Source organism: Bison bison, unplaced genomic scaffold, assembly GCF_000754665.1.
Source record: "Bison bison bison isolate TAMUID 2011002044 unplaced genomic scaffold, Bison_UMD1.0 scf7180017864516, whole genome shotgun sequence".
NCBI classification, from domain to species: domain Eukaryota; kingdom Metazoa; phylum Chordata; class Mammalia; order Artiodactyla; family Bovidae; genus Bison; species Bison bison.
The window spans coordinates 8,693,509-8,704,549 of record NW_011495069.1 but is presented as its reverse complement, the minus strand read 5'-3'; the positions used below and the strand labels follow the sequence as shown (position 1 = coordinate 8,704,549).

The 11,041-nt window shown below is 49.8% G+C and overlaps 1 protein-coding gene and 1 long non-coding RNA gene across 2 annotated transcripts in view; one reads left to right on the top strand and one right to left on the bottom strand.

Annotated features, from left to right (window-relative positions):
• Nucleotides 1-153: 153 nt before the first annotated feature.
• Nucleotides 154-1,924, bottom strand: LOC104981147. Its single transcript, XR_824340.1, has 2 exons — nucleotides 1,642-1,924; nucleotides 154-522 (listed from the first exon to the last, which is right to left on the bottom strand). It is a non-coding gene; the product is annotated as an uncharacterized LOC104981147 (long non-coding RNA).
• An 8,641-nt stretch (nucleotides 1,925-10,565) lies between these two features.
• Nucleotides 10,566-11,041, top strand: part of UBXN11 (UBX domain protein 11) — a 23,203-nt gene continuing 22,727 nt past the window's right edge. The window contains exon 1 of the mRNA XM_010830252.1: nucleotides 10,566-10,620. The gene's annotated coding sequence lies outside the window, so the exon portion shown is untranslated. The remainder of the gene's footprint in view (nucleotides 10,621-11,041) is intronic.

Here is an 11,041-nt window from a genome sequence, read left to right as displayed (position 1 = left end):
AACGGGTAGGGCCCCAGCTTCCAGACTTTGGGGCAGGGAAGGTGGGGTGGGAGCTACCAGGTGCCACCTCTCCTGCTGATGGGGACACAGGAAGCCCCTGGGTGCTGGCTCTTCGGGTCTGGTGATGTCCAGTGACCACACGTAGGACCCTGCTCCAAGTACACAACAGCTTTATTGAGCCCCGGCTGGGTGGTGCTTCCTCCTCCATGTCAGAACCTCCCTGTGTTGGCCATGGGCCCCCCCCAAGCTCTGCCCGTCAATTCCTACAAACTGCTCATCTCTAGCATCAGCGCCTCCCAAGGATTGGGGGTGCTTCTCCTGCTAGTGATGATGGCCGCTATCTCGGGGGGGATGGGATGAGGGCTGGGGCGTGTCCCCTCAGGTGAGGTGGAAGAGCTGGATGAGGGTGTTGGTCAAGAAGAAAAGGATGCTGCCACCGGCCAGGCTGCCGAAGGCTGGGGAGCCACTTCGGGGTTTCTTGGAGGTGCTGATGGTATGGTTTCCCAGGACTCCAGTTTGTATCTGCAAGAGGAGAAGTGGGGCAAGCCCGGGGAGGGGTGAGTCTCAGGTGTGTTGTTTAGAGACACAGTTCTCCCACCCCCAGACTGCAGCCCCTGGTTCCCTGTCCCAAGGGTCGTGACTTCTGCCACGAGGTCCTGTGGGGAGGGCTGGCTGCTTCGGGCCACGACGCAGGCAGGGTCAGAGGCAGTCCCCAGTCTATGTGCCCTGGAACCTTTCTTTAACGTCCACCAGGCCACCCGCACCTCCAGTATGCAGGAGATAGGGAAATCTGTGGCCTCAGACCTTGACCTTAATAGCCCAGCCAGGGCCTTAGCCTCTCTGAACCTCAGTTTCCTCATCTAGTGAATGGGAAGAAGAGCCCATCACAGTCGTGGGGGAGGTCACATGAGACTGGGCTGGAGAAAAGGTGCTTGGTAGCATGTGGGTGGGTGGGGGTAGGGAGGGTGTGGCTTTTTCCCCCAAAGAGATGGCCAGATGGTGATCAGGCTGTTCTCAAAGCCTGACCCCCCTGAAACTAAAGCTGCCCTTGATGGAGATTAAGCTGTTTCTGATGGTGACCAAGGTGTCCTTAATGCTTGATCAGGCTGTTCTCGATGGAGAACTCGATGGCTCCCTTCTCTACCGACTAGCATGTGAGATGCTGCCAAAGCCACCTCTTGGAATAGCAGTTGATCTTGAGACTCTAGCTGTTTCTGGAATGGGAGATTTCTATCTTAGCAATGCCAAACACTCAGGCTCCTCACCTGGGGTGGGGGTTCCCTGCTACCTCCATCAGGCTCCATTTGAACCTCTCCCTGGCCCCCCTCCCAACAGGACCATTTCCCCAGTTTCCCTGTGGGTTGATGCCATCGTCACTTAGGGCTGTCTTCCCTAGCCTCTTCATCCTCTGTTATTCCACAACACCCCTTGGGGGCTTCAGTATGCTGGCACCCTGTCAGGGTGCCCCAGCCTCAAGTACCAGAGGCAGCAATGCTCAGCGGAAACCCTCCAACAGTCTTACCCTAACCAGAAGAACTGGAAGACTGGGAGCTAGGCGTCTGGAGGCCTTGGTTCCCATGGAAGGGGAGGTCTGAGGAGCCTGGGGTGGTGCTTCCAGGGACTCCAGGGGGCTGCTCTTACCTGAATCATAATCAGGAGGCTGATGGTGAAGAGGAGGAAGAGGAAGCCTTTCATTTTGGGAGGCTCTCCGCGGCTCTCTTGGTAGCAGCTTTTGGAGATGAACTCAGGGCTGTCTGCAGGCCTCTTTGGGCTTGGCTGCTTTTGAAGGAGGGTAAAGCAGGGAGGCGGGGTGGAGGGAAAGGAAGGAGGGCCTCTGGGGTGGGGTGGGTACTGCTGCTCTTCTACAGACCTTGGGATTGAGGATGCCAGGCCCCAGCTCCACAGCTCTGGCAGGTGACAGACGGGTTCTGGAGTGGAACTGGGGCACATCCCAGGAGATGGGAGGTGGGCAAACCCAGAGGCAGCTGGGGGGCAGTAAAGAGGGCTCTGGGCTCGGAGTCCTGCAGAATGGGGATTGAATCTTGGTTTAATCACCTATCAATTCTGGGACCCGGAGCCAGAAACTGTACCTCTCTGAAAGAAGTGCCAGAGAATTACAAAAATATGGTATTATTAAAAGGAGATTGGGGCAGGAGATAGGCGCTGAAGGAGGAAAAGCTGGGATAAATTTAGGTTTCAAAGTAAGGTTGTGGACCATTCCAAGATTGAGAAGAAAGGCTTGGGGAGCACGAAAAGTGGGGTATGTAGATTTCTGTGAAAATGAAGGTGAAATGTGACAGGAACCCAGAAACCTAGCTTCTAGTTAAGCCCATTTCCTCCGGGCCTCAGGTGAGAAGACTGAAGTGGGTTATTTCTGAAGTTTACTAAGACCTAGCATCTTGTGACTTGGATAAAGAAAACAGCAGATGGGTGTCTGTATTAGTCTCAGAGCGATGGGAAGAAGGCTAGTGGAGGACCAGGAGTTAACTAAACTGCAGGGGAAGGGATTTGGGGTGGGGGTGTCTGTGAAGTCCCAGCCAGGGGTTGAGGGACAGGGTGAATCACAAAGATGCCTGAACAGTGCTCTATTCTTTATACATCCTCTCAGTGGGACTCTGCAGCAGGTTCCATTATTACCCCCATTTTCCAGATGAAGAAACTGAGGCTTGGATATTAAGTGACTGGCCCAAGGTAATAAAAGGAGAAGCCCGTTTCAGGTGGGATTGCATCCAGGCCTGCTGAAGCAGCAGCTGTGCATGTAACCTCTGGGGCTGTCCTAGAAGTTACCGATGAAGTCTTCATTCCCTGCTTGGCTCCCTCCTGGAGGACCCAAGAGTCCTTTCTGTAGCCCAGCTTCAGCTTCACTCACCCTCCCGTCCTTAGTCTATTCTGTGTCTCATTTGCATGCCCGGTAGTAAAAGAAATCCCCCTCTCTCACTTCCCTGCTCCGGTTTTGGGCCTCGTGTAGCAAGCCTCAGAAAAACTTGAGTGAGCCCTTAGGGCCTCCAGCCCTGGCTAAAAATAAACGAAGGAAAAAAACAAACAAAAACCTGAAAGTCAGGCTGGTGAAAGCCAGGAAGTGAAAAGGAAGGGGCAGGAATCTTGAGGCTCCGGGGGAGGGGAGGTGGGGAGGGAAGGAAGTGGGTGGAGCCCTCCACTACTTGCCACGAAAAGTGGAAGTCGCTCAGTCGTGTCCGACTCTGTGACACTCTTTGTGACACTATACAGTCCATGACATTCTCCAGGCCAGAATACTGGAGTGGGTAGCCTTTCCCTCCTCCAGAGGATCTTCCTAACTCAGGGATCAAACCCAGGTCTCCCGCATTGTAGGCAGATTCTTTACCAGCTGAGCCACAAGGCCCCAAACTGGAGATTGCGGGCATCGATCCCGCTACCTCTTGCATGCTCAGCGAGCACCATACTATTTGAGCTAATTCCCCACGCCAATAGATAAGCCTGCCTCACCTGTCACGGCTCACCCCCATCAGCTCCTTCACCTGAGGCAGCTCCTGACCCTTAACCTCACCGCATTGGCTGCCTTTGGTGCAAGTGGGTGGGTGAGAGTCCATGAGGCAGCAGATGCCAGAAGGGCCCTGGCCCCAGGAGACAAGAGGCCCAGGTTGAAGCCTAAGATTGCCCTGCTGAAACTGGCTCCATCCCACTGGGCGGGCGGTCTTCTCTCCTCTTACAAAGAGGCAGCTAAGACAGGCTAAACCCTGGGTCCTTTCTCCATGCTGCGGATTCGTGTGACGATACTTAAATGCCAAGCTCATATCTGCAAAAACATTCTTACAAACCCCAGAAATTTCATTTTCCACATCCTGAGTCTCTGCTGTTGTTTGAGCTTGAGCTGCTGGTGTTTGGGCGATCTGGTGGGTGCTGGAAGGCTTTTTAGAGTTTGGGACTTGTGACTTGGAGGGATGTCTGGAGTCTGTTAGTACCTGGGAGAAGTGGGGCTTCAGACTTCCTCTCCTGCCCTCTGAGCAGCTTCATTCTGTCTTAACACCATCTGGATAGACACAACCCTGGTTGCAAAACTTAAAAGAGCTTAGAGAGACCCCCATTTTACAGATGGGAAAATTGAGGACCCAAGAAGGGCAGATTAATGCAGAGCTAAAGAGAGAACCTATCTGTCTCTAGATTTTCCTGCCCTACCATACACCTTCTCCAAACCTGACTTGGGAAATCTCAGTCCATAGCCCCTATCTCCCCCAGGAATCAGGCCTAAACTCCTTAGTGTGACATTCAAAGGCCTTCCTTTCTCTCCAGCCTTCTGTTTTGGGTTCTATGCATATCACACCCTAGCCCACAGCCACACCCATCTTGCATCTCTAGTTGCCCCAGGCTCTTTTACAACCCAAGTTGTTTTCTCTTTAAGGAAAGCCCTTCAGTTGTTTTATCTGATAATATTCCTTCTTCAAGACTTAGATCAAGGGACTTCCCTCATGATCCAATGGCTTAGAATCCTCACTCCCAATGCAGGGGGCTTGGGTTCAATCCCTAGTCAGGGAACTAGATCCCACATGCCACAATTGAGAGTCTGCATGCTGCAACTAAAACCCTGCAGTTCAGTTCAGTCGCTCAGTCGTGTCCAACTCTCTGCAACCCCATGGGCTGCAGCACGCCAGGCCTCCCTGTCCATCACCAGCTCCTGGAGTTTACTCAAACTCATGTCCATCGAGTCGGTGATGCCATTCAACCATCTCATCCTCTGTCGTCCCCTTCTCCTCCTGCCTTCAATCTTTCCCAGCATCAGGGTCTTTTCCAATGAGTCAGTTCTTTGCATCAGCTGGCCAAAGTATTGGAGCTTCAGCTTCAGCATCAGTCCTTCCAATGAATATTCAGGAGTGATTTCCTTTAGGACCCTGCATACCTTAACAAAAATCCAATATCACACATGCCACGACTAAGACTTGGTGAGCCAATAAATAAATAAGTAAATAAAAATAAATATTTAAAAAAAGAAGACTTAGCTCAGAAGCCCCTTCCTCTGCGAACATTTCCATTTCCCTGATGCTAGAAACTCCTTCAAAGGGAGGGGGTTCCTCAGTATTCCAAGAGCTCCTTCTGTTGGCCACTGCTCTAAAGATTGTGTCTGCTAAGAATATTGTCTAGTAGCTTGACCCAAGACCAGGTCCCTCTAGGTCTTGTCACCTCTCTAACTCAGCACAAGGCAGAATATGGCAGTTAGGTGTCAGGGCCAGCTGAATAATAAGTGAATACAAGGCGATCACACCTTACCTCTGAGCCTTGCATGCCTGTATTCATGAGGTCAATAAATGCTTATTATGGGGCAATAGCAGACTAAATATTTGGGCAGTTACCAATGAAGAAAAGAATTAAGGGGAATAAAGATGTGAGCCCTTCACTTGGGGCTGCTTTTCCTCTAAAAGCACTTGCTCCTTCCGGAAGAAACAGTTGAGAAGCTGTGCAGAGCTTTCCACAGATTTCTGGAGCTGGGGGAGAAAACTGCAGTTCAAGACCTGCTAAGAAAGGAGGGCCCTGGCAAACTCCCCCGCCCTCCACTAGGCTTTGGGTTGGGAGCATGAAAGGTTATACATGAGGAGTACAAATGAACAAGAAACAACAGCCCAACCCCTCATAGAAACTGAAGACAACATGATCAAAAAAACAAACAAAAAATAAGAGGAGCAATAAATAATAGGAACAATTACACAGAAAATCCAGATAGTGGAATTATCAACCAAGCTTTTAACTAATAATGCTTAGTATATTCAGATACATAGAAGACAAGACCAAGGACTATAGATTATAGAATAGAACCAAATGGAAATTCTAGAACTTAAAAATATAATAATAGAAATTAAGAACTCAGTGGATAGGTTTAACATCAGATTAGACACAAATGAGGAGAGAATTAGTAAAGTGGAAAATGATAATAGAATATTATAGCCAAATATAGTTAGTTGTTAAGTATCTGCTGTGTGCCAGGTACTGCACACACTGGGGCTACAGAAGTGGGGGAAAAAGGGGCATAGCCCCTGATGTTATGGAACTGACATCTGGGTGTGTGTGTGCTCAGTCCTGTCCGACTCCTTGTGACTCCATGGACCATAGCCCACCAGGCTCCTCCATCCATGAAATTTCCCAGGCAAGAGTACTGGAGTGGGTTACCATTTCCTTCTGCAGGGGATCTTCCTGACCCAGGGAGTGAACCTGCATCTCCTGGGTTGGCAGGCAGACTCTGCCACTGAGCCACCTGGGAAGCCCATTTGAAAGGAGAAAACATTAACCATGATGGTAATTTAAGACTTCAATAAACGCTATGAAGAAGTCAAAAGGGTAGTGAGAAGAAAGAGAAATGAGGGGAGGACATATGTAGGTTAGTGTTCAGGGAAGACCACTCAAAGGGAGTGTTTGTGCAGAACAAGAGGGACCTGGGGGGCTTCCCTGATGGTCCAGTGGTTAAGAATCTGCCTGCCAGTGCAGGGGACAAAGGTTCCATCCCTGGTCTGGGAAGATCCCCCTGCTGTGGAGCAACTAAAGCCTCGCACCACAGCTACTGAGTCTGCGGGCCTCAGAGCCTGTGCTCCACAAGAGAAGGCACTGCGGTGAGAAGCCCGCGCACTGCAGTGAAGAGTAGCCCCCACTCACCTCAACTAGAGAAAGCCCATGTGCAGGAAGGAAGACCCAGTGCAACCAAAGAAAAAAGGAACCTGAGCATGCAAAACACCTCAGATGACTCCCCATCCCAGTTTCTCAGTGTTCTTTAATGACTGTGCCCAGCTTAGGGCAGTCCCGCAATGGGCATCTGCACAATATGTGTTTGAGCTCGGGGACAGAATGGAATAGAGCACGGGCGGGGACGGGCGGGGAGGGGCTTGCGTCTCACATTAAAGTTTGATCTGCTCTGCAGCTTTCACCCCCGCAGAGAGAGGGGTGCGCATTCCAAGGGAAGCCTCCATCCATTTGTTCAGCCGTTCATTTCAGGCCATTTGTTGACACCTACCGTGAGTCAAATAAGACAGACGGGTAAGGATCCCTTCCCTTGAGAAGTTCATAGTCTGCAAGGGAGACACATACTGAAAAAAAAATCACAAAATGGAATAAGGGATGTTATAACAGCAGCAGGGCTCTTAGACTGTAGAGTGTAACAATTCTACTTGTGGGGAGTGAGGGTATTCATGAATGAGGGGACGTTTGAACTAGTTCTTGAAGGATGGAGGGGATTTTTTTCCAGGGGGAAAAGGCAAAGGAGGATGTTCTCATTGGCAGGAGAGGCCTGAATGTAGAGAGCATGATGGTTTCTGAAACATTGAGAAGGGTGAAGGGCAGGACACATAATGCGATATGAAGGTCCTAAATGTCGACAGGAGCTAGGATGGGCTTGACCCATGGTGCCGGTGATATGGGTGGAGAAGAGGGGGAAGGTGGGAGAGACGACAAGGTTTTTATTGTGAAGGAATGCTTGGACTTACAGGACCTCTTTCTCCCTTAGTCTTTACCTCTCCCTCCTGAGCTGCTAGGAATTGATAAACTCTTTAGTGCCAAAGGGGTCATAACTGGTAAGGGTTCTTTGGGAAATGACTTAGTTGCAAAGTGAACTCAGTCTGTTCTCAAGAATAGAGGCCTCCAGAACCCTCAGACCCCAGGGCTGGGGTCTACTTCCTCATCCCACAGGTGGGGAGCAGGCGCAGAAAGAGCCTCCCTACTCCCATTCCAGGGCCTTTCCACAACTGTCAGAGGAATGAATATCCACCCCAGGATGGAGCTAAGAGGAGGCCAAGTGGCCCCCACCCCAGAAAATCCAGAGGTAATCCTGGGTGAATTTGGAAGCTGGACAAATTTTCCTCCAATGTCCTTCCAACACTCAAATCTTTTGTGAACCTGGAGACCTTGGAAAGATTTCTAGAACCACCTAAGATGGGAGATAGAAAAATATAAGTCAGAAAAGTAACTGTTAGGTGAGCTTAGACTCTTGTTTCACTCTTATAACTTTGTTTTTGGAAAACAGCTTTCTAAAAACAGTAACACAACAATGTTATGAGGAATTGTACACATTTAATTTGCACAATAACCCTACAAGGTAGGTTTGATTAGAATCTCTATTCCAGATATGGAAACTGAGGCTCAGTGGAGTAACTGGAGCAGAGACAGCCAGCTGAGTGACAGAGTGGGGCTTCCTGGGTGGCTCAGACAGTAAAGAATTTGCAGAAGACCTGGGTTTGAGCCCTGGGTTGGGAAGATCCTCTGGAGAAGGAAATGGCTACCTACTCCAGTATTCTTGCCTGGAAAATCCCATGGACAGAGGATCCTGATGGGGTCCTATTCATGGGGGGTTGGGGGTGGGTTGCAAAGTGTCAGACACGACTGAAGGCAGTTTTCACTCCACTTCACCTCAAGCGACAGAGCCCAGCCCCATAGACTTATTAAATTATGCTGCCCGTGTTTCCTCAATAGATGACTATGATTATTTTCCAAGTTTCTACGAAGAAAATGTATACTTCTACAATAAGGCTCTGATTTCTCTCTTTAAAAAATAATAAACTGCCTGCCAGGTTAGAGGGCTCCCATCTCCCTCACAGGAACTAGATATTTGCTGAGTGTCTGCCTACTGCAGAATCTCAGGCCAGGCTTCCAGCCCTGGGAAGGAGGGAGGTATGTTGTAAACCCCGATGCTTGGATAAATGCCAGCTCACTCCCTAGTCTTGCGGAAGTGAGAGGCAGAGCACAACAGGGCCCATGAGGCCAGCGCCCCTGCCTCCCATAGTGACGGTCCTTGCTTACCTTTGAGAGCAGAAGGAACATGAGCAAGGTGACAGTATAAGGTTGCTAATTCTCTGACTACCAATCCCCCAAAACACTAGGCCCCAGACTTTCTCATTTCATACACCTTAAGCCTCAGAGAACTTCCCGAGCGCAGTTTCATGGCAAGAGAGGTCTCCTACCTCCAACTTCCAGTCACACTTTCCACTTGAATTCTTCCCTTAGCCATGAACCAGTACCATCTGCACCCTGACTTATCTTTGCCTGCCTGTTTTACTAAAGTGGGAGCTTCAAGAAACAGCACAGACTCTGAAGGCAGACAATTCTGGATTTGAATCCACTTTTCTGCTTTCTACCTGCACAGTCTTGAGCAAGTTGCTTTACTTCTCTGAGCTTCAGTTTTCTCATCTCTAAAGCTCATAATTTTGGCATCTGGCACTTGGAAGATGCTCATTAATTAGTAGGTCCTTTCAGTTTCCAATTGGTGTGTAAAGAATGCCTCAAGGAGCCTGCCCTCCCCTAAAAGCAGTAGGTTAGAGAGTCAAACGGAAAATATTAATAAGTGCAGTTGGAGACATGCAGATAAAGGGCTTTGGTAGTTGAGCCAAGTTATAAGGAAGTGGGTGCTGGAAATCATAAGACACCCAGATCATCACAGCTGGATGACTATGAGATAATGATAAGTGAGATAATGATAACAAAAGTTAAAAGCAGGAAATGTTTTGAAAACTTACTCTGTATGGATATTGTGATAGGTATTCAGTATGTATTGTCTCGTTTAATTCTCACGGCAACTCTGTGGGGTGGGTTTGTGGTGGTTGTTGAGTCACTAAGTCATATCTGATTCTTTGGGACCCCATGGACTGCAGCACACCAGGCTTTACTGTCCTTCACTGTCTCCTGGAGTTTGCTCAAACTCATGTCCATTGAGTCAGTGATGCCATCCAACCATCTCATCCTCTGTTGCCCTCTTCTCCTCTTGCCCTCAATCTTTCCCAGCATCAGGGTCTTTTCCCACAAGTCTGCTCTTCGCATCAGGTGGCCAAACTATTGGAACTTCAGCGTGAGCTTTTGCAATAAATATTGAGTTGATTTCCTCTAGGATTGACTGGTTTGATATTATCCCCACTTTACAAAAGAAATTAAGGTAACTTGCTCAAGGACACACACATAGCCCGGGACTCCTGGTGCCAAAGACCATGCTCTTAACAAAACTATCTCTAGTTGCTCTAATCCAACAGGTTGTTTTTCATGTGAGGCTCGGGAGGGGGAAGGGTCTCACCCAAAGTCACTCTAAGTATCTCACCCAACAGCAGGAGTCTTACTCGAATTTTTACATAAAGGAAATAAAATCTGAGCGTCTCTTCGGGGCGCCAAGAAATTAGCAGAGAAATGCAGATTTAAGAAGCATTTATTAAGTACTTGTATCATTTCAATTCATGCTCAAAATAACTTCCCTTTAGTACTGTACTGATCAGATGGAAAAACAAGCTCAGCAGGATAAATGTAATTTCTCCCAAAATCAATTTAATAAAACAGTGGCATGGTCAGGACTGCACATTCAGGTCCAGAGGCTTCCAGCAGCTTCGTGAATCTAATCCCAATTCTCCGCTTTCTGTGCCCTGGGGTAGTAGGAAAGGACTCTCAAGTTTCCCTAAACCCCGAGTCCGCTCAGAGCGGTGGGTTCTGGGATTCGCAGTATTCCCCGCGATGAGTTTAGTCTTCGTGGGCCAATAGAATTCGAGTAGAGACAGCTGTACCCGCCTCCGCTGCCTCCTGGTTGCTCAGGGACTCCTCATGCATTAGCCAATGAGAAGCACACGGGTCCTGGTCGCCTGGGAAACCGTGTGACAACAAGATGGCGGCGCCGCGGGTGGTTCTGCGGCCTGCGTGGTGAGTTACAGAAAGGCCCCAGACCTTTCTGCTCGTGGAGTCCTTCTCACATAGGCTGGGGCCCTCACCGCGAGAGCCTCGAGGACATGCAAGCCCCACATCCCGGCCCCTCCAGTAGACTCCCCGCGCCTGGGAGCAGATTCAGGCCGCCGCCTACCACGGCTATGGGCGGAGGCAGAGGGTTGACGACTTCCAGGGAGGGTCTCGTGGTAGAAGTCGCGTGGTGAGCGCTTCCAGCTGAGATTTAGGGAATGAAGGTGTGCAGCCTGCTGGCCCGTGTCCGCGCTGGAGAGCACTGGAACCTGTTGGAAGACCAATTTGACTCTCAAAGCTTGAGTCTGAAGAGGCAGGCAGTCTACCCTTTAGCCGCCTCCGGCTTGAGGAGGAAGACACAGTCTCCCCGCCCCATCATTCCCCCCCC